Source organism: Pelodiscus sinensis, chromosome 5, assembly GCF_049634645.1.
Source record: "Pelodiscus sinensis isolate JC-2024 chromosome 5, ASM4963464v1, whole genome shotgun sequence".
NCBI classification, from domain to species: Eukaryota; Metazoa; Chordata; order Testudines; family Trionychidae; genus Pelodiscus; species Pelodiscus sinensis.
Genome location: NC_134715.1, coordinates 44646933 through 44674318, shown reverse-complemented (window position 1 = coordinate 44674318; position 27386 = coordinate 44646933). Strand labels below are relative to the sequence as shown.

Below are 27386 nucleotides of genomic sequence, written 5' to 3'. Positions count from 1 at the left end.
TACATTTCCAAGGGAGAGGAGCAGCCAGATAGCAAGTGCCCCCCTTATTGACTAATCAAGTAGTTGATGGAAATTCCATCAACTACTTGATTAATCAAAATTTAACAACCCAAATTCAGGCAGTGACTTCCCAGTTCAAAGAGATTTATATATTTCTGCACTTCTGGCCAGGACTGGAAAGATAAGTGCCAAAATGCTACAGGAAATCTTAGTATTTCCAGCCTAACCAAAAATAGAAGGAAGGTGTCAGAAAGCTTTTAAAACAACCTGTGAGATTTCTAGACTGGATTCAGATCTAAGAAGTTTGGATGAAAACTAAAGCTTCTGGATAGTTATCTAAGCCTTTTAGATTTCTCTCAGATTTGTTCATTAATATTCATTCAGGGAAGGGCTATTTTTTTCCATTCCTTCACCAATTTTATCACCTTAAAAACCAGAAATCACCCACTGAACTTTAGTTCCAAAGCTTCAGGGGGTAGCTGAGTTAGTCTATAAAGTGATACCAGACCTTTTGTTGTTGCTTTTTTGGTTTGCTTTTTTAAAATTTTAAAAAAAGATAGGTCTGTTTCCAGCAAATTGTGTAACATTCACTGTGTAATACCTACCACTCAGCAATAAGATTGCAGGAGTATATATCTGCAAAGGCTTTCTATTATTATTACTGCTAAAATCAATACTAATACCAATTGAAAACAAATATAGGAGTGTGGTTGGTCTATGCCTTACTTTTATCTCCATCAACATTAGCAATTCTTTTCATATCACATTATTACTATTATGGGAGTACATAATGTCAAAGAGTAGCAAAAGAGCAAGCATCTGTTTCTGTCCTTCACTGATTTTTTTTATATCTAAATTGCCATCTAATAGCTACAGACAGACAATCACAAAACAAGACACAAAAAGAAATGAGCTTTAGTTTTCTCCTTAGTATTCTTCCATAACGAGGCAGGTTCTCTGCAAAACCTTCCCTCTGACCTGGATGTTCCATCTCAATGGATCAGCATGAATACATTTGTGACAAGCCTAATGTTCATTTTTTCGACAAAGAATAGCCCTCTCTATCCAGACTGTGGCTTATGCATTTTCATTCCCTCATGCTATCAATCCTGCATTTCACTGCAAACATCACACAGATATCTTGGTCAGTGCACGTTAAAGGCTTAACTTGTCCACTTCTTGGAAAGGAAACTTAACATTGGGAACATGCTAGATGTAAAAGAACAGCTTCCTCTATTGAAAGTGAAACTTTATATCTTAGGGGAAAACACAACATATAGTCTGTAGGATGCGTTATGAACCTGTTATTGCATATGGGATTTATGATCAAGGTCTCTCCTCCACAAGGATTCCTGCATGACAAACAATTTGCTTTGCAAAAGACTTCTGTGCCATCTAGTGGCACTTCTTTATAAAGCCCACAAAGTCATTTTCTCACACTGTTTGGAAGAGATGAGCCAGGTTGGCAGCAAAAACAGCCCCTCAAGGCAGTCTCAGTAATGGATATTGAGTATCTTTTTACAGCACCAAACCAGCAAAAGCTTATTTGTAAATCACAAAACTGTACTGCATTCACAACCGATTGCCAAAATGTTTGAGAGATTCTGAAAGCAGCAGTTCACAACCAAGTCTCTGAAGTGTACTGTTTGTGTTTTCTCCCCAGTCACTGCCTCATCAGTATCATCTTGAAGCACACAGATAATGGCCAAATTCTGTTCTCAATTACAGTCGCATTGATTTGGAATCGCACAGGTGTATGGGAAGGATTTAGTCCTGAATGGTATAACCTATTGCAATACAAAACAGGTAAGAAGAGGTCTGATGAGTTGAGGTGGTTTGATTTAGCTTGGAGGTGAACAAATTAGCATCTGAAGGAAGACACTCAAAATCAGCTCCTAGCAGTTACAGGTCTGTAGAACATATTTGTGAGTGGTACTTTGTCAGTCCCCTGCCGGCTAACTTTTAATGGCTGCAATGAATACCTAGTTTGCAACAGTTTGCTTTACAGACATCAATTTTACAGACCTGACACCCTTGTGATGTAGACAAATATTACTGTATTTTACAGGGAAGAAAACAAGGCAAAGTGAGGTGAAGAAATTTGTCTATAGGCATTTGGGAAGTAACAGTAAAGAGTGGAACCCAAATATCCTGTCTCTTAACCCCAGATCATGAGGGGGGAAAAGAAAGTTATTGCTGGCAACACGTTTTATATTGCCTAAAAGAGGGAGTTAATAAAACCATTTTAACACCAATATTTATATAGAAACCAATTAGCTGTGGGAGGGATCTTGATCAAATATTACATTACTTAGGACCTCTAGTCAAGGACCAGACTCCATTGTGCTAGGCAATGAACACACAAAGACACTCCTTACTGCAAAGGGCTCGCAATCCAAGTGGCACCATGGAAAAAGACACAAGGCAGATGAGGAAAACGAAGTTAGGGGTAAGATTAGCTAAACTACAAGGCTAATTCCCTAGCACTTTTATGTCATTTTCTTCCCCTCCCAGATCGGTGGGCCATGTCATCTTGCAGAAAGACTACTTAAATTCTCTGAAGATATCTAGAAAGGAATGATTAAAATGCATAAGAAAACGCATTTCCTTAAAACAGGAATTTGCTACAGTTTTTCCAAGGCTCCTGGGGTCATTTGTTTCTTCAACAGCCTAAGCCCTTGAATCTTCATCACAAAGGTGGATTTTAGGGGATGAAAAATCCTCTGCCATGGGCCCACTCCATGATTTGAGGCCCTAGAAATGTAAAGAAGTAGCTATAGTTTTCCTGTTCATGTATATCGGGGTGGAGAACCTTTCTGGGTCAGGGCTTCACTTGGGGGCCAAACAAGTGATATTTTGTATATTCCATCCCTGCAGTGGAGTGGGGGCACCTGAGTCTCAGGGGGGCCAGATCCAGGCAAGCCAAGGTCTACATCCAGCCCTCAGGCCTGAGGTTCTCCACCTCTGGTGTATATATGGTGGGTAGAAAGGTATGAGGTTTTCTTGAATTTCAGAGCACATTCATCTACATTACTAATCAAGTTGAATTATCACAAACTAACAGCGTGACTTGCATAGCTTTGCTAGTGGAATCATTTTTCCTTTCCAGCTATTCTTCTATAAACCTATGGCTTGCCTTTTCCTGGTGTTCTTATTTTTCCTGGTATTCTTGTGTGATCTTATTTTTAAGTGATTGCTGGGTTTGTGTGCTTTTGACCCATGAAATGCTGACTCCTTACAGGTGTTCTCTAACATAGGAATGCAGATGCTTTAGCTGAGATTTATAATTTTTATATAGAAGAAATTATGCTCACAAGAAAGCTCTCACAGCTCCACCAGTTTGTACTTGGCCGAGTTTGGCTCTTTAGAATCTATTGGATAGAAGAAAGACACAGAGTAACTACCAGAATGGACAGGGATTGTGCAGGATGGGCCATATGGTTAGAGCGACAGAATGGATGCAATGAGGAGAAAATGAAAAAAGGAAATTTTAAGTAATGGACTATTGAGAAACATTTCCTAATAATTACACTGTAGAATAGCCTTTCTGGGAAAGCGATGGAAGCACCATAGCTGTCATTTGTCTCAAAACCAGAAAAGCACTGGAAATTTGGCAAAGGTGAATGAAGGGCTAAATCATTAGTTTACAAGCTGCCTTGAGTACAGAGTAGCTCACAGTTGCACAACCCCAGAAGTATACCAGGGAGGGAATTGTGACTTTGACCTCTTTCAGGAAGAAGCAATCTACTACTGGTATATAGCATTAGCAGCTTATGGCCCTGGCAATTCTGGCTGGCAAGGCTACTCTCTACTTTTAGCATGCTAGCCCAATGAGAGCTAGCACAAGGATATCTTCTCCATCTAGGAATCATACCCCCTGCTGCAAGCAGGGGCAGATGAGTGTTTTGCTGGGCCCAGGACGGCACAATTTCACAGGGCCCCCCCTTTGGAGAAAAAAATAGAAAAAAGGCATCCCCCCACATGCCCACTGCTCCAGTAGCCCCACTCTGATCATGTGAGCTATCCCTCCTCATCCCCTCTCCTAACACCTCCCTCTACACACCTGCCCTGCTTCTCTTCTCTGGTGCTGGTCCCTCTCCTGCAGGTGTCTGCCCTTCTGCTTTACCCCCAGAATCCCCTGGCACCTGTACCTTCCCTTAGCCCTGCACCCTCCTGGTGCCCCCCTCTTCCCTCACTGCCCTAGCCCCCTTTTTCCTTGATGCCCACCCCCTCACCACCCTCTGCCCCCCATTTCCCTCTGTGCCCTCACACATGGCTTGCTCCATCCCCGCCCTCATGCCCACCCCTTCTTTCAAGGCTTATCCCAGCACCTCCCCCTCCAACGCCCTTACCCTCTCCTCTCCCAGCATAACTCTGTCCCCTCTCCCACAGACACCTCCCCTCCTGCCCTTTTCCTCATTGCCTCCACTTGGCCCCCTGGCATTTGTCTTCCCCTCCCCCCCCCCATCTCTTGGTGCCTTCCCCTTTCTTCTCCTGACCTGCCCCCCACCCCTCAGCACAAGCCCCTTCCTCTGTCATCCACCTTCTGCCTTCCAGTTTACAGAGCAGCCGCGACCCCGGCCCAGGCTCCAGACCATGTGCCAAACTGAGCGGTGCAACGCCGGGCCGCGCAGTTTTAAATTCCCAGGCCATGACGTCACAGCACGCCTGGGTGTCTCCCCTCTCAGCTGTTGTGCGGTGTTTCAGCACTCTGCGCATGCGCTCCCTCGGCCCCACATGGCCCATACTGGCTGGCACCAGGGAATTTAAAGTGCGGGGCTGCGGCACCCAGTCACAATCCCCCTCCTCCTCCAGCAGATGGCCCACCGGGAAATTCCCAGTATCCCACTGGGCCTATTGAAGCGTGGGGCCCGAGGCAGCCACCCCACTTGCCCTGCCCTATATCCACCGCTGGCTGAAAGTACAGACATACCTTGAGCTATGCAGGAAGTAAGAGACTACATGAGCTAATGGCCTCTAGCCTTAAAAACAGAGCACAGACAGGGAAACTTTCCAGCCCAAGTTAAAGCAGCTCTTGCAGTACAGTCTACATTACCAGCACAAGGCCAATGAGCCGAGGTATCCATGGGTTTTAGGGTTGCTCATTACTAAAGAAAGCCTGTGGTTATCATACAACTCCCTGGCAATATATACACACTTTTAACTACTATAACTGTGTATATTTGTGAATGTAAATGGCCATTCAGATTGTCCAAACAACAGTTTGCATATTTCGCTTCTCACTGTGGGAGCATAATCATGATTACTATGCTCACAAATTTAAGCTCAAATTCATGCACACATTTTTGCCCACGGACCTATGGCCTTCTGTAAAAATATGACCCTTAAATGTCAAGGATTTTACATTACTCCTAGTTCATACAGCTCTGAGTAATTATATCAGACTGAAATAGGAAGACAGAGGAGTAGGGATATGGGAGACTTTGAGGTAACCCCAAATACACCTAAAATAGAAGAAAAATGTAGCATGCTTTCTTGTTGTGTGACTATTGCAGTTTTCAGGAGAGCATTGTCCTAATCTTTTCAGTAGACTGGGCCTACTTGCCAAGCATTAAAGTCTGCCATGGGAACACTTACAGCCACCTGTAGAGATAGACACATGCACAAATAAATACACAGTGCTAGTGGTGAGAGAACTAAGTAAGGATATAAACATTGGCTTGAATTGGACATGCCTGTGTTACTCACAGGACTCACTACTGGGGCACCGCTGTGGGGCTGCATCTGGGGCATAACCCCACCTAATCCAATGCCCCTTTCTGTCTCTTGTGCTCTGATCCCCTCTCATGCTCCAGGAGTTGCAGTGTTTTCTGTTTGTCACTTAGGATGCTCTTTCTGGTTTGGCCCTCCAACCAAGTCACTATCACTTTCCACTTCTGGAGTATTAAGCTGTCCCTGGACTGGCTGACTGGGAATCCTTCAAGACAGCCCTTTACTTCAAGGCTACGCCACTTCCCCAATGACTAGTACAATAACCCAAGCCCAACTACTCCTCTGGGTTCCAGCTCAGGGGCCTCTCAAATCAGTAGCCAAAGGCTGAACCATCCCATACCATGTGTAAACAGGGGAATGGTCCCGCTATTGTGGGGAACTTTCCTGGCTTCTATATGGACCAGCGAAAGAATCTGAGTCCCCTCTCCCACTTCCCTTACCCCACAGCTTCCCTGATCCTGAGGGCTCCCCCTCCACTCTCCTGAGTAGCAGAGTCCTCGAAACCCCAACAAGGCTGGGCCCAGGTTTCCTGGGGCTTAATCCCCAACCTTGTAGTCACTAGGGGCAGGAGTTTGGGTGTCCCCACTCCGAGGTGCTCTCTTCACCCTGCATGCTTTCTTGGCCCAGTGACCATTTCATAAGGTTCAAAGCAAATACAATTTATTAAATAAGAAAAAAAATGAGAATGGTTAAATGAGAACACACAGCCTTGCTCTGTAGCACAGGGACATCAAAACAGCAGCCTGCAGAGTGTAAGGACAGTCCACAGTCTGTTCCTTATAGGCCCCTTAGAAGCCCTGGTTGTGCTGCAGGGGGGCAGCAGTCTGGACACACTTGCTCTGGCAGTGACCACACAGCCTCAAGCTCTAAGTGGCCAGACCCCTCTCCCAGTGTGGCCTGCTGGGCCTCTTGGCTGGTAATATCTCCCTGCCCAGAGCCTCTCCCCGCACTTTGCTGGTCCCAGCTGCTCACCACATCCAGCTGCAGGCTGTGCTGCTTTGCCAGTCTCCAGCTCCTTGCATTGCTTCTCTGTCCCTTTTGGCTCTCTGAGCACTGCCAGTCTGCTGCTCAACACAGGGTCTGCGCTCCTTGAGCTGTGTGTGCCTGGCTCTGTTGCTGCAAAACTGCCCCTAAGCACAGCTTGCGCTCCTTGGGCTGTGAGAGCCTGGCTCTGCTGCTGCAGGACTGCTTCTCCACACAGCTTGCTCCTCTTAGCTATCTCTCAGCTCTCTCCTTGCTCAAAGACACCTAGAAAAATCCCAGCTCACAGGGAGGATGGGGCCTGGCCTCTTACTTTCTTCACTGGCCTGTCCAACCTGTCAGTCAGGCCAAGCTGGAGTGTTGGCTGCTTTCCATTGTTTCTGGGGTCTGTCAGCCTCAGGGCCCTTATTTCTCATGGACCCTTCCCCTTTTGATACTGGGAGCTGGCGAACCAAAAACTCCCACAGAGTTTTAGTAAGGGACTAACAGTCCCCTTACACATGCTGCTGTTCCTCTCAGCCTTTTCCTACTTCCAATCTATCAGGGCTTCTGTTCCACCACCCTTTGGGGTAAATGCTTCCTTTTAGATGAGCAACTTAAGCCATTTACTCTCTCCCTGTCCTATCCCTCTCTAAGCCCAGAAAGTAACTACAACTTCCACACTGTGTCCTCCCTCTGGCCTTATGTTATTCTCCTCTCCCCTTCCTGTCCCACTGGACTCCATCCTCAATTAGTGTTGCTCATCAAGCCTAACAGTCCCTCAGGTGTTATCTATGAGGTTGTTTAACCCTGTCAAAGCTAGAATGGAGTGAAAAACCTCATCACAATATGGGTGTGACATTTGATACACAGGTGGAATTGCCTTGAGTTTCTATGCTAATGAACATACTGGTAAGACTATAGACCTTTCAAAGAACAGCCTGCTGTGTGAGCAAGTGGCTGCATTTTCTTGAAATCTTTAATGTACTATAAAGAGAATAAAATAAGTCTACATTTTCTGCATATAGTAAGAGCCTGTGCTGTAGGAAGCTGGATCTTGAATGATCCAAGACAAATATACTGAAGCGACAGTGTGTTACTGAGCCACTCTTTTCATGGAGATTTGGAACCAAGTATTTAGTTCCAAAAAATTAAAGAGGAAAAGAGACTTCGGGTACCTAATCCTGCAGAGACTAATCCTCAGCTCCAGCCTATACTATGTTCCCTTCAAAGATCACTGGATATTTGCTCAGTTGCATATTTTCATTATGTTGTCACTATAGCAAACTCTGTCCATTCACTCTCACAGTTCTTCCAATTCTTTATTCAGGCCTTGGAATATTTTAAGATCTCCCCCCACACGCATCCTTTTGGACTTCCACATGGAGTAATAGTTGTTTATATCCATTTAAACATTTCTAAGGATGCCACAGAGAAAGATTTTTATCACCTAGCCCTCAGGTACCCAAGCAACAGCTTTGCCTCTACCTTCTTCCATGGCTAATCTTTGCTCCATGTCCCACCATTCCAGTTTGACTGAGCTCAAAATGGTGCCTTTTCAGTTCACAGCCTCCCTGCTTAAGTAGCTGTAACCAAATCCCTTCTTAACTGCATACATGGCTAAGCAAAAGGCCTTATGGTCAGTTAACTGAGCACTTTTGGCTCCCATTTTCACTAGAAGCAGAATTGCACAGTTGTTTCTGCATTCATTATAAGTGGGTTTCTTTGTATTTAGCTACATTATTTCAAAAGAAGGAATAGGAAAAGCTTTGCAAAAGATGCTATCTCCTGTGAAGATAAGAGGAGTAGAATAATTTCTGAGGTTTGTAATTATGACCCCTTGTTGCTGGGTTCTCAGCCTTCTTCTTACTCTCAAAACCTCAGTTTCTCATAATCTTTGCACCACATCTTTTGTGCCTGTCCCTCTGGTGCTTCAAAAAACTCACTGAGGGATGACATAAGCAGTGGTTTATGTGGTGCCTCTGGCATCTAAGGAGGTCAGTCATAAATGACTCAAAGCAACAGGGAATGAGAACTAAGTTTCCCTCTACTTCTTCCATCCCTATATTAACAACTGCTGTGATCTCCTTTTGGGCAGAGTTTGAAAAACAGTTGCTCTTTATTCACTACTTTGTTGCTATTTTCTTCTGCCATTTTAAATGGCATCTTTCAGATAATCTGATCTCTTCTCATCTGAGATGCCTACACACAAAATGATCCCTACAGAGAAATTCTATGCTTTTCTCCTTGTGCTCTCTGTAGTCAGCAGTATGTTTTGCATGCATTTATTTCATGTGTTCACCAGCCATTAAAAGCTCTTATTACCCTTTAAGGGCCACTCTCCGATGGGACCACATGGTGAGCTCCTTACTTACATCAGGACCTCACATGTCACCAATAGAAGTTTCACAATCTATCCCATTATTGTCACTTTGAAATAACACTCTAGCTGCATTACCTTTCCCCTTCCTCCCAGCAGGCATTATCCATTTTACCGTGTCCCAAGACTCAGCCTGGTTCCAAACCTGAAGTTCAAACTCAACAACCAATTTTGACTGCCTCTGCACACACTGGCAATGCCCAACAAAGCCTGTGTTCACAAACTTCATGCTTTGAGGATACATCTGCACTATCAAGATGTGGTGGTAGCACATATAGACATACTGATGCTAGTTTTGATCTAGCTAACTTGGATACCATTAGCAGAGGCATGATACTTAAGTAAGCATCAGCACAAGACGGTTGTTTCAGATACTTACCCACAGTCCCAATCAGGATTGTACAACCTGTGTTGAAGTTTGTGTTACTGTCCCTTCACTGATATTCACAGCCAAGTTTACAAGTGATGCACCTGACCCCAGTGTATATAGAACCACAACAGGGCTCTGTTGAATGACTGAGCCTAGCACCTTTGGACTGGAAGTGGGTTTACTCCTGTCCACCCACCTCCCTTGAACACAACAGGACCTCTGGACTGGATCAGGTGAGCCTAATCCAGCTAATTAAAGAAGAATGGGCTACACCTGGGCCTATAAGGGGGCTGCTAGTAAGCAGCTGGATTGAAGACATTAGGCTGAGATCTAGGGTTTAAATAGTGATTGGATCAACTCTTCTGGAGGGTCTGAGGCTATTAGAGTTTGTAGAGCCCTATAGCTGTCAGGGTAGGACCAAAATGAAAAGTTCTATGTGCAGGAGGGGACTATGGGTGGAGGTGGATGTAGGGGTATGTGTGGGAATGAGGCATTTGGGGCATATGAGGGGACTCCAGACTGACTATAGGGGATTGGAGTGCAGGAGTGGGCTCAGAGCAGGACATTGGGGTATGTGATCTGAGAGGGATTTAGGGTGCAGGAGGGATCTCCAGGTTGGGGTCTGAGTTGTAGGAGGGAGTTAGAGGGCTCAGGATTGAGGTATGGTGTGCTTACTAAGGGGAAGCTCCCTTTTTGTGGTGAAGGTGGACAGGTGGCTCTGTGCTGCCCCATGCTTTCTTGCAGCTCCCATTGGCTGGATTCCAGACAATAGGAGATGTGGGGACAGAGCCTCCAAGTGAGGGCAGTGTGGCAATAGAACTTTCCCTAGCACTCAGTGACACAGATCCAGCACTGGAGAGAAGGAATGGCAGTGTGCACAGCTGCTTCTCCTGACGCCTTGAGGAAGGGCTGGCCCAGAACCAGGGATGGATGCAGGGCAGGGCAGGGTGGGTGCCCTGGGCCCCGCACTTCAGGCCCCGCACTTCAAGAAGCCCTGCGCATGTGCTGTGGTGCCACCGCGCATGCACCGTGGCAAAAGGGGTCCCATGAAACTCCTTTCTTAATCCAGTCTTGGTGCAAAGCTATGCTGCAGGGGAGTTAATACCAGTTGGGGCTAAGGAAAGCAACTCCAGGGCTATGTCTAGACTGGCATGATTTTCCACAAATGCTTTTAATGGAAAAGTTTTCCGTTAAAAGCATTTTCAAAAAAGAGCATCTAGATTGGCACAGATGCTTTTCCACAAAAGCACTTTTTGCGGAAAAGCGTCCATGGCCAATCTAGATGTGCTTTTCCGCAAAAAAGCCCCGATCGCCATTTTCGCGATCAGGGCTTTATTGCGGAAAACAAATCTGAACTGTCTACACTGGCCCTTTTGAGCAAAAGGTCTTTTGCCTGAATGGGAGCAGCATAGTATTTCCGCAAGAAGCACTCATTTCTTACAGTAGGAAATCAGTGCTTTTGCAGAAATTCAAGCGGCCAGTGTAGACAGCTGGCAAGTTTTTCCAGAAAAGTGGCTGATTTTCCAGAAAAACTGGCCAGTCTAGACACAGCCCAGAGGTGCAGACCAAGAGGGGACCACAGCTGGTGGAGATGAGGAAGCTGCCAGGAGGTAGAGTGCTTGAGGCCTCTAGGAGGGGTGGCCCTGAAGCTTACGGGTCTGGTATTGCATTAAGACTGCATCTGTTTATTTGGTTAATTTGTCATAAAAATAAACCTCCTTGACTGAGATGGACCACGGCAGCACATGGCTAGAGCTGGAGAGTGATAACCACCTCTTTTGACCCAATCTTAAATTAGAGAGACAACATGGCTGGGAATCTTTTCTTAGACCTACTTCTGTTTGGTGAGCGAGACAAGTTTTCAAGCCTGAGGGCCTGAAGAAGAGCTCTGTGTAAACTCAAAAGTTTGTGTCTCACTCCTCAGAAGTTGGTCCAATAAAAGATATTATCTCACATGCCTTTTCTTTCTAATATCCTGGGACAGACTGCTACAACACTGCATAGCCTACATTAGATATTTTAGAGATTAACAAGAAAGATGTATAATTCTAGGCAGAGATGCTATGAGTCTCAGGCCACACAAAGGAAACTAAAAAGGGTGTTATCTTTCTGAAGTTAAAATGTATGACTGCTTACTTTGGTAGAAGGAGAGAAGCAAGGGAAGAAGAGACACATACATTCTAGTGCTCCCTAGACTATGAAGTAGAATGCATGCTTCACTTACTAGTCACATGGCACTTTTCACCTTTCTAAGCAAGGATGCTTTTAAAACTTCCATATCTGTCACTCACTGCTAATTCATGCACCCAAATGTGACAATGAATCTAGTGTCTTCTCCCCAGCGGCCATATGGTACCAGTGATAACTATCACCCAGCCATTCCCCAATGTCCCTACCCATAATCTTTCCCTCATAAAATCATTATGTTCTTACTGTGCGCTATAAACAAGTAACTGAGAAAATGCACAGTGAAGAATTTCCTCCATTCTGATGTCCTTGACTAGAAGTTGAGAAGCAACTGTTCTTCTTTCAAAGCACACTTTATTTGATAAAGGACATCAGTGGCAGCAAATCCTCTCATCAAAGAGGCATTGACTTTTTAATTTTATAAAATGTGGCTCTTTTCCATGAGGAATACAGAGAATTCATTAATAATCACACAGTGGAGAGTTCTTCCACCTACATATTCCTTTCCTCTGGCTATTGTATAATTACACAATCATTTCTTATCACAGAAACTTTTCCTTTTAACTTCTGCATAATGTGTGAATGTGTCTTTTTCCTGTGCTTCCCATGAAGAGAAAGAAACCCTGAAACATATGCATCCAAGGTATAGGTTTCAATTTTGTTTGTTTTATCCTAAAGTAAAACACGGGACATATAGAGAGAGAAATGTTATTCAGCAAAACATTCCAATCAACCAGTGACAAATACACAACTATTTTTGTGAGAAATATCAGAGCCCTCGACTAGTTGCAATCCTTTCTCTATTATTTTTTCCTTTTTAATTCCTTGTTGGTATTTTATTATTAGTCCCCAAACAGTAAACAATGGGTTGCAAATTCTGACAAAATAAACGGCTGAAATGATTATTCATCCCTTCATGAGATTGCTCTGTGAGCCAAGGACTACATGTTCTGCATTCTGTGACTAAGATACAGTCCCATGTGTTTTCCCAGTTCAATCAAGTGTGCTAAGAACTGTCACAATAGTCCTTGATGCCAAGAAAATAAAATTTAGGGTAGAATGGTAAACCTGAGTTGCATGTTAATGGATTTTCTTATGCACCTGGTTTTTTTTCCAGTCTTTATTTTATTCTTTTTTAATCTTTATTGACTATCCATTACAGTCTTAGCATCCCTTTCAACAGCAAAAGAAAAGGAAGTTGTTATTTTGCCTATCTGGATAATTGTTACTGAAGTGTTGTCAAATTCTTAAAAGTGGCTATATTTCTTTCATGTCAAACTACTGGGACTGAAATAAAAATCCATTTCCAGGTTTGTTGGCATCTTTTGTTCCTCCTAGAAGACAATGTTAAAAGAACAAATAAGTCAAAGTGATAAATTATGACAGAAAAAACCAACATTTGAATTGCACGATAATAGCAAGAGCATAAGGGTCTGAAGAAGGATTCTGTCTGAATCAGAAAAGAACAGTACTGGAAGTTATTTAAAATTGATAGAAACCCTCTAGGATCCACAATCCCAGAGTTGTTTCCCTTTGGAAAAGCAGTTTTCAGATGCTCCAATTAACCTTAATTGAATTCTGCGTTAGTAGTATCTGGAATTTTAATTGACTGGGAAGGTGATCATAAATCTCTGTTCAAAATACAGCTTGGCCATTAGCAAATCCCCCGATGGCAAAGCAAAGTGTCACAGAGAAGGACTTAGCTATTCTGCAGGTAAGGCCAGCTTTTAGATCATAAAAACAAACATTCAGAAGGAAAAATCCCCAGGAGTAACTGCCAGTCCTAAGAGTAGTCCTTGTGCTCGGTGCTAATTAGCTAAGAAAAGAACTAGTGACTAATACAAACAGCATACTCCTGTGCACAGCATTCTTAAAGAAGGAATTACTTAAGAGTGCTTATCACATATTTGCTTCTCCGTTTACTCCTTACAGCCAATTATTCGGCAAGGGTTGGGTTTTCAAAGGAGTCTCTAAGGGAGTTAGGTGCCAAAATGTGATGGGGTACATTGGGATTTGAAGGCCTAATTCCCTTGGACTATGTTGAAAATCCCCATCTCTATTAATTTTCTTTACCATACCTTGAGCCTTGGCACAATCTCACAAGTTTTTTAATCTCTGAACTGCCATAGGTCTTCTAACTGTACTACACACCTATCACATACTATGTTTCTGGACACACACACACACACACACAAGTTAACCCTAAGGTGAGAATTCAACAGAGTGTGAGAGAAAAGTACAGGACATACACGGTATTCTTAGCCCAAGCTCTTCCACCTTGTTTTCCTCAACTCCCTCTACCGGCCACACAAATAACCCTAAAGCAAATGCTTATTTGCGCATTATTTGATCAGCCATTAGACATTTCCTATATAATATAATTTGGTGGTCCTGTTAAGCAAAGAATTTAGTGAAACTCCAGTATTGGGTATGACAGACTGGTAGACATTTGGGGAGAGTAGCTAAAGCACCTCATTAAACAAGGATAAGTTCAACAATTAAGTTTAATTATCCATATTTAAATATTTAACTAAAAAAACTCAGTTTTTGGTTTTCCAATTTGAAAAGTAGGAAGGAAAATTCAAGATGGTCACCAATTTCAAAAGCCCCTTTCTTCAAAAGTTTGATTTTGGGAAAGAAGAATTGTGTATGCAATAGCAAGGTCTTCAGGTCAAGGGTGTAGGCCAGGGGTGTCTAAACTTTTTTCAAAGAGGGCCAGATTTGATGAAGTGAACATGCGTGAGGGCCGACCATTTTGCCTGACATTCTTTGAACCATTAAAATTAAATGCAAATTAACTATTTTATGCAAAGTTTATTGCAAACGGCATACTTTTCATTTCGTCACATGGATGACAAATCTAAACAGGTGTTAAATCACTCTGCCTTTCATATCTGAAGGCCAGATGAAAAAAAAATCCAGGAAACTGAAATATATGTCAGGAACATTGTAAAGTACATTACATATTATTGGTAATAAAGGTTGTCTGTCAACTTTTAAGTTCAAAAAATATGAACAGGAACATAACACCAAGTATACATGTTGTGTCCAAATATATTTATAACTGATTTAGACCAACTGACATTAACTGAGATTTTACAATGTATTCATCTCAATACATATGGATTCGTTGGGGGCCTTAAAAGATAGATATTGACAAATTACCTGGGGGGGCCGTATTAAACCGGAACACGGGCCGCAATTGGCCCGCGGGCCGGACTTTGGACATGCCTGGTGTAGGCAATTGGGCATAATATACTGTAGTTAGAAGTGAGGATTGAATAGCCTAGATCAGAAGTGACTACATAAAATGGGACATCAGAGTGAAAATTGACCGTGCTTTGGAAACTAATCAAATGTTACATTCCACACCTACAGTATGTTCCAAACTTGACTGTAATGGTGCAAGTGGAAATGAAGAGTGACATTCACGTTGGGCAGGTTGATGTTGAGTTGAGTTCCTGGCCCCAGAGCACCTGCAATTTTACTTCAGATTGATTTGTATGGTATTTTTCCCTTGTTTAAAGCCTAAATGTCTTGAAGAGAACTCTGCCTTCTCTACAGAACTCATCAATAAGAAGGAGAAATGTGCCCTTGTCAAGGCTGCAGGACAGATGTCTATGCAATGGAGCTGTCTGCTAGACCTCTCTCTGGCTTTTCATCCAGGCTTAGTAGTATTAATCCCTATTCAGCCTCAGCAATGGAAAAAACCAGTTAGTTGAAAGAGTCAGTTAATAGCAAGGAAGACAGGCTAAGAAGCTGTTTTCCATCTCCACATGACAGCTGAGATCAGGCTAGGTATTATCTGACTGGGTATGAAAGTTAATTCTAGAACTGGATGCAGATAGATGATTTACAGGCTAATGTTTATGACAAACCTAACAGTTATTTTTCCTAGTTAAATATGTCTTGACTTAAGCATCAGCATCCAGTAAGTAACAGGGGATATAATCACTGTAATTGCATGATTGCCATATGCAGTTTACAGGATAATACAATATGGCTGTGTGGTTTCTATAACAGCAGCACTTTATGGTGTTGAATTACACATGCAGAGGATCAAAATAAGGAGGTATAGTGAATCTATAAAAGCATTGCACAGACTCCAAATACCAATAACTCCAATACCAATAACATTTGGGATGTTGGAAATCTGGATCTGAATATTATGACTTGGACTCATCCTCCATATCAATTTTAATTTATACTAACATAGAGTGCATGTAGTTGAAAATACATATATCACATATCTTTTTGTGTAGGCTACAGATAAAAATATACAAAATAATATCTGGGCTTGATTTAAATCTCTTTGAAGTAAATGGAAGGATTCTCATAGACTTCAGTGGGCATTGATTAGCCAGGTAAGTACTCAAAAGTCAGGCTATCCAAAACACCTATGTTCAACGTGCAACTTTAAATCTATCCCTTTGTATGTAGGCATTACAAATTAGAATTTAATTGCACACATACTGCTATTGTGGGTTACACTATATCATACAATTATTCTACAACCTTACATATGCACAAAGCATCTCATAATGTAGTTTCATTCTTTGTAAATTTAAACAAATTTCCTTCCCATGATGACCAAATGCATCTCTTTCAGCTTATATATTTTACATAAAATTTCTTCCTTAAGGTATGGATTTGAATTATTACATTAGCACTGATGCATTATACATTCAACTGGACACTTGTTTCCCTTGGCAGCAGATAAATCTTTGAGGAAAAAACTATTATTGCGTTATCTCATGAGCCGTTTCCCTTAAAAGTACATGGTACATAGTACTGTATTAACAGTGTACATGTTCTTATTTCATGGAGAATGAAATCTGTATCTTCGCCTGGCCTGTGTTCAAATATTATTCTTTACTAGAATTGGTCATGAATTTTCTGTCAAATGCTTTTCACAGAAAAATGCAGTTCCTGCAGAATAGAATTTTTCCACTGGACTCCACTGTTCTGGGAGTGGAGGAGATTTTTCATCACGAAAATCAAAATGAAATCTCTCATTTCAGATCCCAGCAAACCAAAATCTAAATATTTTGATTTGTTGCACCAAATCAAGCTAATTCTGGCCAAAGTGATGGGAGTCCTGTTACCACAGTGCATCATAGGTGATGGTGTCTAGCTGGAAAGCCGGGTCTATAGGAGCATGGGAGCATGAAGTACTTGAACCAAAATGCCTAAAGATCCCATAGCATTATAGGGGGCATAGTTTAATACTGAATGAAAGTGGGAAAAAAATCATTTTGGGTATATCAGCAAATTTCAGGTTGACATTTCAAACTCAAATTTTTTGGAACTTGCTTTTCCATTTAAAAAAAAATCAGATTTTAACTGTCCTAAACTGTAGTGTAGATATGCACTATGTTATTTCAGAATAAGGTCAGTTATTGCAAAATTACACTGCTGTGTAGACGTACCCTCGGTGTGCTTCTCTATTTCCAACTATCATTACTTCAGACTGACCAGGATTTACTGAACTATAGCCTGATCTACAAGGTGTTGTGGGCCTTCTGCCTTAGGGCCAACGTCCATGGTCACAAAGGAAATCAGAACCTAGCAGATTGTGCTGAGCACACTGCAAGATCAAGCCCTTAACGCGACAATATAATTTAAGTGAACAAAAACAATGTAGTATGCCTGATCCTGCTTTCTGGTTTGTGCCATCGTAACTTCACTCACTATGATGGGATTAGTCCCTATTACACTATTACAAATGGAAGAAGTGGCTTCAGTTTGCTTTAAAAATAAGGGGGAGGGAGATTTTGAAAAAATGGTAACAAAATAATATACAAACTTCAAATTCACCTCAATGTGTTTAATCCAAAACGGAGGAGGCTGCAATTCAACCTAAGAGATCTGTAAATTTAGTTGAAAGTCCTACTTATGCTGTTACACCACTAACCCACTGGGTACCTGCAGACTAACTCCCAGTTCCAGTGGAAACTTCAACATCAGAAGAACAAGTGATTTTTTGGACCTTTATCATGCTGGCTGATTGACAGATCTCAGCAGCAAAGGGAAGTAGCTACCCTGAGATGGAAGAGAAAAAAAACCACACTATTGCTTGGATCACTTAGGATCTGTACCAAGAATCTGAGATTTGCCAGGTCCAGCTGCTTCTAATAAGTATCACCAAAAAGTAGTGGGATACAGATGCTTCAGTATAAATATGGAAGGAAAATTGGCACTAATGGATAAAATGGTGTCAAACATGTTGATTGGAAATTGGATGTAGCAGCAAAATTTGTGTATAAATCAACCTGTGAGAAGAAAGCAACCCCTTTAACATTTTTAATTCACTGCAAAGAAAAATAGGGTTGTCAATTTTGTTTGCTTTCTTGTGTATAACTGAATACCGTCTGAAAGGTGTTTATATAAAACGAGTGATATTTTCCCACTTATTTTTAACATTAAAAATTCAGATTTTGGCTACCCTGGTTTTCCTGAAAAACTTTATGGCCAACTAAAGAACTAGAGGAGTGAGAACACTGGAGATCTTCTGCAAAGGAAAGCCAGTTAACTGATTGGGAAAGTGATTTTTATTCAGAATGCTTAACACAATGTGGGTGTTTTCTTATTCTCACATCCCCATGTTACGTCTCAAGGCCCCATTTCTATTTCTCTCAGTTCCCAATCTCTTGTGGTGCACTCTCTCACAGGTGGGTGAGGCAGCCATGCACTCCTATCTCATTCCTTTCCCATTCACACATCATTGGGTCTCACACACTGCACCCACCTGGTAAGTGGCATGGTGGATGCTGTGGCATGGGTGGCAACTTGGGCTAGTTGCCTGAGAGCAAGCCAGCCCGACTCCCATTGTCTGAGCTCAGGACTAGCAGCAATGCTGGTTTGTGCTCAGAAGATTGCTCTGCATGGAGCTGTAGGACATGATGACCATCCCTCCCCCTCAGTTCTCCCAGCCAGTAGCTGGCTACACTGCTCCGGATTGCCTCTGTGCTAAGGAGCAGATGAACTGGATGCCCACTACTCGCTCCCAAGCCTCAGAGCACTGCAGGAGGAAAAGAAGCACTCTCTGCTACTACAGGACTGGTCTGTTAACTCCTGCCAGGAACCAGGAGCCCTTGCAGAATGATGGAGCCAAAGCCTAGAAGTAAATGTTTCTTGCCACTGTTACTCTCTCTCTACTGTCTGTACCAGACGTGCTGATAACAGGCCCATTCCCTGCCTCGCTGCCTATTCCTTGCCTCAGTGCCTCTTAAACATTCCCCAGGAGTGATCTGCCCACCTTTATGGCATAAGGCTTGAATATTTCATGTCTTATCTCTTTCTCTAACATCCCACTCTCCCGCCCTTCAAGTTTCACCATCAAAAGCTGCTCAGGGGGAGCGGAGAAGATAAAACTCTGCAGACAGATCTACCCAGCAGCCTCAGTGAAATCAGGAGGGGCAAGTTGCTTTTAAAGCCTGTTAGGAGCTCAAGAAATGGGCTTTTGTGTGCATTTTCCCCTCCCCCAGTTAAACTCAGTGGATCTAAGGCAGTTCTGGTACAGAGGGAGACTCAGGAGTGGTGTTTGTTGGGACACTTTCTTTGTGCTGTGTGAAACAGTATCAAGACTAGTGCTGAACCCCTAGAAACGTGCTCTTCTATGGTAAATTGATGAGGGGACTGTCCCAGAAGTCCCCTCAGTCCAACAAGTAACGCCCACACTTGTTCATGTTCTGAAAAAATGTTTTATTGTTTTATTAAAGACTCCACCGTCTACCTTTTTCCACCATAAGTTGAGCACTGTTCTTCAGACCTGGAAAGGGGGCACAGCCTTGGAGGAATTTGTTCCTTCCATGTGACAGGCTTTGGGGTGGACCAAGGGGCAGAAACTACATTGCTCCCCACGTGGATCAGAGGCATTGCCCAGAGCCTCAGGAGAGATTTAGATGGAGTCACCCGGAGAAGGAAGTGGAGAGGCAATGTTCCTAAACTGCCTCTCAGATCAGAAAGCTGGAGAGTTTCAGGGATCCAGCTGACAAATGTTGATCTTCTTGACTTCACAGCCACCTCTACCATCACTGTCCCAACAATGGACCCAAAACGCTGACCTCTGGAGGGATGGCGTAACTCAGGTCCCATGTCTATTCAACCTTGCCTTCCTTTTGATTTTGGAGGGAATCCTCCAGGAGCCTCTAAGTTCCCCACAGAAGCACCCAGGCAGCTGAGGAGGACTGGATGTGGTTTCAGCTGTAGCAGAGATGAACCTCACTCAAAATAGCTGCCAGATTTGAGTCAACTGAGTACAAAGAAGAATGTTCCCTCCCCACTTCCAGGGGCTGAACACACTTCATGCCTCTGCACCCTATTAACACAAAGCTTTCCCACCCCCGTCAGGATGATCCTGGAACCTCCACGCCCTGTCCCAATCCTAACTGGGCTTTTTGCTCAGGCAGCCTTAAGAAGGATGCTGTTTTTTCCCCAGCATTTCACTCATGAGCTACTAAGCAATGAATGTGTTTCCCTCCTTGATGGTAACAACCTCACATTTATGACACGGGAATATTGATTGCATCTCTATAGTGCCCAAATTCAGCTCCTTTAATAGAGGTATTGTTGTTGCTGTTTTACCAGCAGACCAAGTGAAAATATCTCTTAAAATGTATCTAGCTTGTTTAGTCTCAGGGATGGTCTGTTTCTTTGGCAGTAAAATATCCACACTGTCATCAAGTTCCTAGCTGAAATCAATCCAGAAATACAATGGTCATTCAATAATGACCCACTTCAGCCAAATAAATCAATGCTTACCTCACTGCAAGCATAGCTCACCCTGCAACTAGTCAATTATTTTCAATGTGTTATTTCCCATACTCAACAGTGTACCTGCTTTGGGGTTTGGCTGGTTTTGATTAGGGATTTTTTGTTGTTTTTGTTTGGGGGGGGGGTAGGGTTTTAGAAGGGTACACACTGGATCTCCCTCTCTTTCTTATAATTGTGTGTGAATATCTGATGCTTAGCTACAACAGCCTTATAATAAAGGCAATGCACCCTCAGTGAAATAAAGTGACAGTCAGAATAAGACAACTAACCCAATTCATCACTTAATGCAAAGCGTGATTGTGTTGCAACTAAAAGCATCACACTGGGACCAGTTACAAACAAGATGACACCTCCCCACAGGCTACCTTGGATATTATTATAAATAAAGACCCATGCATTCTTGGAGTCTTTATTATTGCAGAGGATAAATTGTACCTAAAAGCCTTAGGTACACAGCAAATATCCCACTGAGAACAATGCCCCTTATCTGCCAGCAAATGAGTTTTGTCTCACATAATACAGTTTCATAAACAAGATAAGGCTCCAGACAAGCACCAGGAGACAGATCTGTAGAGAGTTTGATTGATATTAAGGGAACTATTTCCATGAAGGACATGCTAAAAATTCAGTCAGCCTTTGTTACAGGAAGCATGAGGAGGAGTGCAGCAGCAGGAAAGGACTTTGCCTTGCTGACTGAAGGGGAGAAGGCCCTAGAGGCCTGTATGAATCCTTAAGGGTCATGTTTCTAAGACAGACTCCGTCCTTTTAATTTTCAAACATCTAACATCCTGTGTTAAGTCTGCCCTAAATCTGTCATTCTGCAGCATTAAAAATAAATAAATAATTTCCTATCCAAGGAAAAAGAAGAGAACTATTGAAAAACTGTAGGGTTAAATTTGAACTGCCTGTGAGAATTCTGATTTTATTTTATTCCACCACTCCTGCCCCCCTTCCCTCTCCTAACAGAACAGCTTTCTCCTCTTCTGGGTGTAACACAAGCGCCCTCTGCTGATTCTGGATTGGATTCTGTTGGCACAGCCGGGATATGGAGCTAGAGATAGTCTTCCATCTCCTGCCAAATAGGAGCAGCGCTGTTAAAAATGAATCATTTATTGACCCACAATCATTTATTGACCACTGCCCTGTTATTTACTCTTTGGTTTTTAAACACTTCATGATGTGGAGAGTTGGCAGCTTTTAGTAACAGCAAAAATCCCCAAAGTCCAACACTAGCACCATCCCCCTCTCTCTCAGCTGCTTTTGTTGGTTTAGGGTCAAGGCAAGCAGTGTGTGATAACTTTATCAATTCTTTGATTATATCCTTTCACTGAAAAATGCCTCCTGCTTTCCTGTGGCTTACATACATTATTTTGAATGATCTGCCAGGACTGAGGGCTATTTGTATAATGTTCTGTCAGCCTAGCACCGCTCCTGACAGCCACTTGAAGTCAAGTGCAGAGAGAAAAAAAAAGTTAATGGCTTTTATTAGTCTCCATTCCATACATCAGGAAACAGATTACATCTATGCTAGACTGCCCTTATATATAGAAATAGGCTCAGGCTAGGGGGCTGAAGTGGGGGGGGGGGGAGGAGGAGAAAAAGGGAAGTGTCACTTCCTCTCTTCACAAAGTAACAAGCAAGATTAGAAGAATTGCTTTATGTAAGTATGGTAATTATACCTTTCATGAGTGGCAACGTCAAGAAGTTTGGGAGTGGGGGATGATTTCTCTTTGATATCACTGGCATTTATTCTGCTTTAAAGGGACTACAAAGTTCAGTATTTCACCACCTTGATCAGTTGCCAAGGTCCAGCTGATTCTACAGATGAGCTTTCAAACCACATATAGAGATGAAGGAAGGGCTAACACAGTACCAGCAGAGTGTCTGACTCTGTGCTGACAGAAAAGAGAGCAGCATTTATCAGGATGTGAACATGATATGAGTAAAAACATGGACTGATACCTGCTTGCCTCTGCTGTGCCTACCTGCTCTTTTCTAGTTCTTAGACAGAAATGCACAATTTATTAGATATCCGGTCTCAAAAAAAAAAAAAGAGAGTCCTCACCAGGATTCCCTCCTTCAAAGGAACTCAAGATGTCAGCATATGGGGGCAGAAAGCACTGCTAGTAGAGTGTTTCAAAAAACATTCTACCCCACCAATGGTAAATCCCTTAGAAGGGACAAAAGAAATGTAAGCAGGGGCTGAACTGCTGCTTGCTGTCAGCCAGCTAAAAAGAGGGGTGGGTGTGCCCACTACCGGGCTGTGTCTACACTGGCATGAATTTCCGGAAATGCTTAAAACAGAATAGTTTTCATTATAAGTATTTCCAGAAAAAGAGCGTCTACATTGGCAGGATGCTTTTCCGGAAAAGCCCTTTTTCGGAAAAGCATCTGTGGCCAATGTAGACGTGCTTTTCAGGAAAAGAGCCCCGATCATCATTTTCGCGATCGGGGCTTTTTTCCGGAAAAGACTACTGGGCTGTCTACACTGGCCCTTTTCCGGAACAGTGTTCCGGAATAAGGACTTGTGCCCGAGCCGGAGCAGCGTAGCTTTTCCGGAATAGCGGCTGATTTTGTACAGTAGAGCGTCGTTGCTTTTCCGGAAATTCAAGGGCCAGTGTAGACAGCTCGCAGCTTACTCCGGAAAAGTGGCTGATTTTCCGGAATAAGTGGCCCAGTGTAGACACAGCCCCCAGTTGTTTAGCTCTACATGGTAATTAACTGTTAACATGTAAATACTGCTCAGGAGAGAATCCGAGGTGTGGCTATGTAAATCCCATTCAGCCAGGGCTGATGGAGGGTCAGTGTTGGAATGGAATGTGGAGAATTGTATATAATTTGGGATTGTTGTGGGGGTAACTAATCATGCTACCCCTAAATGTGGGAACTGTCAAACATGCTTGCAGGAGAGACACCACCATCATGGTAAGAGGTCTCGGAAGAACAAGCCTCCCCCCTTCCAGAGTTGAGTGAACAGAGCTGGGGGAAAGGGTTAAAGGACTTGAGTCAGCCTGCTTCACACCTGCCAGGTATGAGCTATAAGACTGGCCCAGCCTGCACCTTTCCCCCTTTGTTTTAAGGACAGACCTAAAGCAGACTCCCTGAGGAGTCTTTTTGTTTACTAGTCCAGTGAAAGCTGGATTCATTTGACAGCCCAGCTGGTGGCTAAAGAGTTGAAATCACTGAGAGCTGAAATCACTGGTTTGGCTGAGAGCCAGACCTATTGCAGCCAGTAAAGTGGTGGCAATCAGTGGCCTGGAGCAGTGGCAGGCGAAGAGCAGCCATCAGTGGTGTGGCGTGGAGCGACAGCAGATGAGGAGCGGCCATCAGCGGCATGGCGTGGAGCAGCGGCAGGCGAGGAGCGGCTGTCAGCGGCGTGGGGGTGGAGCGGTGGCAGGTGAGGAGCGGTGATCAGCGGCATGGCGTGGAGCAGCGGCAGGCACCCAGTGGAGTGTCCAGTGGTGTGGGACGAGACAGCTGGTGAAGCGTGGCGGAGTTTCGTATAAGGTGCCCCCTATCTTTCCCCCCACCCCCATTTCTACCCTGGTTGGGAGGTGAAACCCTGCGGGTGAACTTTGGGATTCTGGGTGGCACAGAGACTTGTGGGGACAGAGACTTTTGGAGAGTCGGATTCTGTGGACTTTGGGCGATTCTTGTCTGAGGTGGGGGCTTGGTTCATGTTTGGGTTATGAACTCTGTTTGTGGTGTTTTCCCCAAGCTAATGCCGTATGAATTCTTCCTCTGTTTCATTAAATGTTCTTTTCCTACACTCGGTGCTTGCGAGTGGGGAAGCATTGCCTCTCAGAGGCGCCCAGAGGTGCGTGAATTTCCCAGATCACTGGGTGGGGGCTCGAGCTGGTTTTTTGTGAGATTGACCCCAAGATATTGAACCCAGCCCTGGTTACTGCCAGGCCTACCCGGCAGAAGGGTTACAGAAACAAAAAAAAAATCCCACTATTTCTTCTGTTTTATCTCCATTTTATTTCATTGATTGGCTTACAAAAGGAAGCAATGGAATAAAGGCAGCTGATGTTCCCAAGTGAAATATTCTCATTCAAAACCAAACAGCCTCACACACAGCTAGCCACTGGTGTTTTTCAGCTTACCTTCCTTCTACTCCCTATTGAACAGCTCAAAAGGAGAGAAATTCAAAATGTTATTTTGATTTTAAATTTTAAAAATTCTCAAACTTTCTAAGTCTCCTAGGAAGTAAGAAAGAATAATTGTCTCCATTTCTCAGATGAGGAAATCAAGGAATGGAACAAATAGAGGCCTGATCCTGTTCCAACTGAAGAAATATATGGGCACAGAATCAGCTGGCCCTAGTTTTTAAGTGATACAGCAAGTCTATGGCAGAGCCAAGACAGAATAGCACCCTGATATCTCAGATCCCACGTCTGTGCCTTAACCACTAGAACAGTGGTCTCCAACCTTTTTAAATTCAGAAAGTGATCTCGTGTTTAAGTGCAATCCAAGATCTACCTCAAACCCAAAATTCCTTCCCCCACCTCTGCAGCCCTGCTCCTGCTCACTCTGTCCTTCCTCATCCTCACTCACTTTCACCAGGCTGGGGCAGCGGGTTGGGGGTGCAGGTTCTGGTCTTGGGTTAAGGATTTGGAGCGTGAGGGGCTCTGAGCTGAGCTTGGGGCAGGCAGTTGGGGTGCAAGAAGTGGTTCTAGGTGTAGGCTCTGGGAGGATGTTGGGATGCAGGAGGCTCAGGGCTAGGGCAGGGGCTTGAGGTATAGGAGGCGGTTCATGATTTGGGTAGGAGGGGTTCAGGATGTGGATTCCAGCTGGGTACTGTTTACCTCAGGTGACTCCTGGGTGGTGGTGGAATAGGGTTAAGGCAGCTCACCACTGCCCTGGCCTTGCACCACTCCCAAAAGAAGCCAGCAAACTTGCTCTATCCCTAATCCTGTTGTGCCCCCTTTCTGCTCTGTGGAGATAGGATTCAGGGTGGGAGAAGGGGACACCTTGACATCAGCACCTCCCTCTCCCTCCCCGCCCAGCAAGCAGGAGGCTCCTGGGGAAACAGCTCCAAGGCAAAGGGACAGAGATGTGCAGCAGTGGGAAGAGCAGCAGCTGAAGTGCTGGCACTTGATAGCCATGGGACCAGACCAGTCAGGATCACCTGCCAGAGGCTCTTAGATCTACTGGTTGGTGACCACTGCATTAGACCATCTCCCGCCACCCCTGTTGGTGGTTCTACTGTTGCACAGCACCAGGTTACTATGATGCTCACTGAAGAAAATGCTACAAAGAAATGACTTGTCTCTGTAGGTGGTTACTGGAGCTGGTCGACATTTATTGAAAAGTCTTTTTTGAACAACACAAAAGCTTTTAAGTTTTCCTTCAAAATGATTTTAAAATCTTTTGTCTGCCCTCCTCATTTTTCCATATTCCTCCCTCTTCATTACTATTGGAACAAAACCCGAAAAAGAAAACCCAGCAAATTTTTATTTTCAAGCAGAATGAAAATTTCTGATGAAATATTCCCAACAAAATATATATTGTGCAGCGTCCTTTGAAATATTTCACACAAAGGAACTGCCATTTTCCAGCCAGCTCTACTAGTCACCTTCTTACGCACCATTTATGTGCAGGACCCTTCTAGATGTTTCATTAAAATAGAGGCTGCCCCTGACTTGCAACACGATCTGTTCCAGAGATCGTGTCACAAGTTGGGGGCTTCGTAACTCGAGTCCGCATTTATGACATCGTATGCCATCATAAATGCAGGGCTGAGGACATACGTCAGGATTTTTGGCCACTTCTGCAGTTACGGAAAAGGCCATAAGTGCAGGGGAGGAGGGGGAGAGAGTGTCGTAACTCGGGTCGTCACAAAGCGGGGGCCTCCAGTACTAGTGTATGTTCACCCCACATGGAGCTGCTCTTCCTAATCTTTTTTTAGTTTAATAGATCTAAGGAAGATGATCTTGGGCTGCTGTGTTTCACATGTTCCTCAATTTTTCTTTCTAGGGTACATTACAAATCTGTTAGGCCTGGTCTGCACTAAATGCATAGCTGGATTCGGCTTACCATAAGCCGAGCCGCTGCCACATCTATACTGAATGAGGCCGATGAGAGCATATGTTCCTGTCTGCTTCCCTTACTCACAGAATGAGGAGTACAGGATGCTGGCAGAGGCTACCCTCAGTTTGATTTGGGGGTCTACACTAGACACGCTAAATCAAACACTAGAAGATCAGCCTCCGGCGGGTCAATCTTCTCCGAGGTATAGAAACTCTTAGTGAAAATATTGCATAAACAGAGTAGATTCCAGCAGGGGTCCAGCAGCCTCTGTTCGCCGTGGGCAGGGGCTGTTGCTGGAGCAGTCTGTGCCCATGGTGAGCCTCGGTCCATCGCAAATAGACGCTGCTTCGCAGCAGCCTCCCCGATATCCCTCACCCCGCTTCTTCTGATAGACGCTGCCAGGGCAGGGGTAGGCAGCACAACGGAAACAGTGCTGAGGGGAACCGGCTTTTAAGCCGGCTGCCCCCCCCCCCAACAGCAGTGGCTTCTGTGCCCTCTCCTCCCACCCCCTCCACAGCCTGGCTTTGCTGCCTCTCATACAAAGGTAGCGAGGCAGGGGGAGGGAGGGGAGAAGAGCGAGTAGTTGACTACTGGTTTACATCCCTACTTCACATAAAGCACATCATTCCAGCACACCGCACCTTATTAAAAGTGAACAGAACAAAGGCATGAAGTCTCAGTGATCCTAGAAGGGAGAAAGGGAACGTATCACTTCACTATCTTCATGGTGCTTTGATTAACAGTACTCTTGACCGACTCAGACAAGGACATTTTGGCCTCACCTTGTAAACAGGAGTTTTTGCATGGGAGAGAGGGATATTCATCCTCATTGTGGTTTCCAGACAGGAAGCCCACCCCTCAGAAACGAGCATTGTTGCTGTAACAGGAGTATGCTGGGATGAAGAGAGGAGGAAATGTTGGTACTCTACTAAAGCACCATCCATACAC

At 43.9% G+C, this 27386-nt stretch overlaps 2 long non-coding RNA genes across 2 annotated transcripts in view; both read right to left on the bottom strand.

The window, feature by feature from the left end:
* The window catches only part of LOC142829419 (uncharacterized), a 167601-nt gene extending 157952 nt beyond the window's left edge, over positions 1 to 9649 (bottom strand). The window contains exon 1 of the long non-coding RNA XR_012903819.1: positions 9453 to 9649. This is a non-coding gene — a long non-coding RNA (uncharacterized LOC142829419). The remainder of the gene's footprint in view (positions 1 to 9452) is intronic.
* A 2256-nt stretch (positions 9650 to 11905) lies between these two features.
* The window catches only part of LOC142829586 (uncharacterized), a 29561-nt gene continuing 14080 nt past the window's right edge, over positions 11906 to 27386 (bottom strand). The window contains exons 2-3 of the long non-coding RNA XR_012904133.1: positions 27221 to 27331; positions 11906 to 12964 (exon numbers count right to left, since the gene is read on the bottom strand). This is a non-coding gene — a long non-coding RNA (uncharacterized LOC142829586). The remainder of the gene's footprint in view (positions 12965 to 27220; positions 27332 to 27386) is intronic.